The sequence below is a fragment of the Vanessa tameamea genome, chromosome 8 (genome assembly GCF_037043105.1).
Source record: "Vanessa tameamea isolate UH-Manoa-2023 chromosome 8, ilVanTame1 primary haplotype, whole genome shotgun sequence".
Lineage (NCBI taxonomy): Eukaryota > Metazoa > Arthropoda > Insecta > Lepidoptera > Nymphalidae > Vanessa > Vanessa tameamea.
In genome coordinates this window covers 1,341,864-1,346,308 of record NC_087316.1, presented here as the reverse complement: position 1 = coordinate 1,346,308, position 4,445 = coordinate 1,341,864, and positions in this window count along the sequence as shown.

Below are 4,445 nucleotides of genomic sequence, written 5' to 3'. Positions count from 1 at the left end.
TGAACGCAGGTTGGTCTAATGAGAACTTATAGTACCTAATTCTGCATCGTGTTTCAACATTTCTATTTTATATACCTAGGTTGGCTGAGGCAAATAAAGAACCTTATGTAAGAGCCCATCACTGTCAATATATATTGACGCTGTAAGAAATATAAACCATTCCTTACGTCGTCAATGCATCGCTAACCTTTGGAACTACAGTAGTTACACTGACTCAACTTTCAAATCTAATTTATAACAATACCAAGTACTCCTACTTGATAGAATTATGAGACTGGGTGATATCCAAACGAGCGTGCAAAAAGGCTAACCACCTAGTAAATATATGGATTATTATTGTTGCGTATTCATATATGTATAAAATTAAGGTCAACCATAAAAAATATTATTACTACCTTCGAATCCACTAGTTTCCTGTTGGCGCAAAAAAAATGCTCGAACCGACAATTTTCTCTCACACCTCTTTGAACATCTTTGTCTATCCTAAAAATATATAATACGTAAACCTACCTGAATTTATATAATACCTAAATTTATGTGAGTCCGAAAAATAAACAGAATTTACCTACCTCGGTATGTTAATATAAACTTTTGTACGGGGGTTTATAGTATTATAAAAAAATAATTGTTTATCTTTATACCTCACCAACTATTTTCTACAATATATTACACAAAATTACGTTCTCAACATACTTAATTAAGCTACATTGTTGCCCGCAACTTTGTCTGCGTGCCTAACGTAACTTAACATGTAAATGTAAAATATTTTATGATTTTACGAACAACATAATAACATAACGAAATTTACATACAAACTTTCTGTCCCTATTATACGACATCAGGGATGTTCAGTAACGCTAAAATACAAGCTTAAAATTGAACTATAAATAAAGTAATTTAGTGAGAATGACTACAAATATTAAAGATATCCATGCAATCTTTTAACAATTATTTTCCTATGTATATGTGTATCAGTATTTTTCCAAATCATGTCTTTCTTATGGGGGGGGGGGGGGGGTGTTAAATGTTAAGAATTAGTCTAACAAGTTAAAAACTAGTAAATATCTAACGTAAGTGTACAGTAAGTGGTAACATCTTAATGTCATAATTTTACAGTACATCATTACGCTTTGTATGAGTAGGGTTTATACCTACAGGATATCCTAACAGTAATTAATACAAATATAGAGTCTTCAGAGATAAACGATTTCTGAATCCTACGAAGACTAATAACACCAAGCAACACTAGTCAACAAAGACAAACTCCGTGTCAATGAAGAAGTCGTCATCGTTGAGTTCAATGCAAACTTTTCGACATTAATTTACAATCCAAAAACTTAGATTCTGATGTTGCCTGGCAATAAAATGCAGACACATTAAATGAACATAATAAAAAATTGTACACAAATATGATACACACATGCACAGACAGTTCGTCTGTAGAGAAATTATTAAAAAAAAAAGATATCTATGTATAAAATATAGCAACTGATTCACACTTGTAATTTCTATACGTAGCTATATTCAATTATAATATCGTTATACGTAATATTTTAAGAACCATCTTATTATGTCAAAACAAATGAACCATTGCTTGAACGCAAGTCATCGTTATCAAAAGGTCCATTAGCTAAGACTGAAACTTATATTAATTATTAATGATCTAAAATACAAGACATTAATCAAGATTTATGGGCTTAATCAAAGGATTAAGGATTTTATCAAAGATGGCGTTCGTTACAAAACTTGTTTTTGTTAGCAATATATCATATTAGTAAAAAGTAAGGTCCTTAAATATATAAAAATAAGAATTAAAAATAGTTATTGTATAAATCATGACCTCGTGGAATGGTGGCAAGATTTCTAGTAGTATTTCCCCTTTGAATCGTAGTTTCGATCCTCTGAGCAAAAAAGGAACCAGCCCTTCTGTCACCAGTGGAGGCAATAAGAGTAGATATGCGAAGAGCTTCATTAAAATTATACCACCACAGTGTAAAAATTAATAAGTACATTTGTCTGTCTATAGCAGAAAGTCTTTGATTAGATTATTTGACAGATTGTTAGAGTAGGGTCAAAGAGGCAGATGATATTGAAATGAGGAATGTTTGGTTGGAACTCGCAAAACGAGATTCGTACTATTTGATTTTATAAAACCGGTTTGCATTTTTAATACATAAATAAGTACAAATAAAATGCACTGACGAAAGAACACAATTATTACTGCTTAAATTTAAATTTGATAGATATTGTAAGCTATTTAAAATAAGTAATATATGTTGTACATAAATATGGTCATGATTTGTTGTTTTGTATTTGTTGATTGAGAAAATCAGCAAGGCGGGTAGACAAATAAATTGTAAATGTAATAAGGGTTACGGCTTTTAAAAGCACTGTGTGAATAGATTAGCTCTCAGTTCGTTTGGGGCTTTAATGGCGAAAGTAATTTAAGGTAAGATTATTGTACTGATTATAATGTTCATTGTATTAAGTTAAAATTTATTAATGTTTAAATGTGTTAAATGGTTAAATGTGATTTGTAAAAATAATTATACTGTATGATATCTGTTTTATTTTAATATAAAAATAATAGTAAAACGTTAACAATATGTACCTATAGCACTGAACTGACAGTTTTTGCCTAGATGACGTTACATCATGACGGCTCGTGTTTTAGGTCCCGTGATATACAGATTAAAAATAACGGCTTTTATTTTTAATATAATGAAACAATAATAGTATGATTCAAAATCAGAATATTTAAGTATATTTCTATTTTACATTTTAATTTTTATCAAATTTCATAATTTATTTTTTACTATATGTATATACTATACTATATGGTTTTATTTTAACGGATTTAGAATAAGGAATCTCAAGCCATAGAAGACATGTTAACGGTGTAATATACCGTTATATATTTTTTATTTAAAAAAAAGGTATGCAAGATTCTGAAGCGAAACTTGATAATCGGCACTAACTTTTAGTCCTTTGCTCAAAATTGTTAATTGTAAATAAAAAGAGATTTGATTGTAAAATTTTGGTGATGATAAGATTTACATAGTTACTTCAAGATATTTTTTACTTTAAGAATACATGCCATAGATTGTTTCCTTTATATATCAAACTATTGTAAGTATAGTGTTACTACAGACCTTCACACAAGGGACATAACATCACCATTCCTAAGGTTAGTGATGCAATTTCTTACAGCGCCATTATGTCTATGGGTCTTTCAGGGTCTTCCAGGGTAGTTGACACAAATTATTTTCTTGACAATTTTTCTTGGTAGAATCTACATTTTAAATTAGATGATAAAGTGCTTCAAAGAAGAGTGTTTTAAATCATTTTGATTTTTAATGAACTAACGGAACAATTGCAAATGTGGCTTTTTTTGTTATTGTTATCTACTGTACGGAGTAGTTAATTTTGTAGGATACACAAATTTCTACAGGAGCCTTAATAAAAAAACAGATACAAAAATAGTAAACTTTATTTCATCGTACACAGTGATATGTATTTACAGTGTAACAATACTGGCACAGATATTATAGCAACTACAATTAAACTTAATTATGCCAAAATTCCTAACCACAAAAACCTATAACATTACAATCTTAAATATTATTATATAGGTAAAGAAATACTTAATTTATATATAATAAAATATAATAAAATAAGGATCAACATAGAATTTTTATATTGAAGAGCAAATACAAAAAAAAATGACATTCTTGGGCGTACGCAAAATAAATCACCTAAGTTTCATCACGATCGGATTGATTATTTAGGATTTAAAACATACAAACATTCATTCTTATTTAACGTATCAATGCCGACGACACTCTAGTTGAACGAATTCGAAACTCGCCGCAGAAAACGATTCTACCATTTCTAAAGAAAAATCAGAAAAATAGATATTAGTTACAACATTTATTTATAAATACATAACTATGCCATTATAACAAAATATATACGCAAGAAAATTGTGTATTACCATGAGTGGATTTTCCAAATATCACGACTGAGATAAAATATGATATTTGACAAAACATTTAGGAACTACCTCACAGATTTATTTCATGATATATATCGATAGATGTACAGTCTACACATATTATAATTTAATAAATTTTAGTTAGGGTATTTTATGATGCCTTTTCTTATATGGTAACATTTTTCCAAAGTCATTATATAAGGGGTGATATATTTTGGCATAACTAAGTTAAATTATATTATATATTTTTATATCTTAATACAAACTTCTATAATAATACTTACAAATTAATACGAAGCCAAGCTGTTTAAATTTAATTATAGACGTAAACAATACATAAAACTAAATGTCAAATTTCATAAAATTTTGAAAAAAAAAAAACATTATATAGGTATAAACTCATACAACATATTATAACATATAACATATAAAAAAAAGTTTACGTACCTTG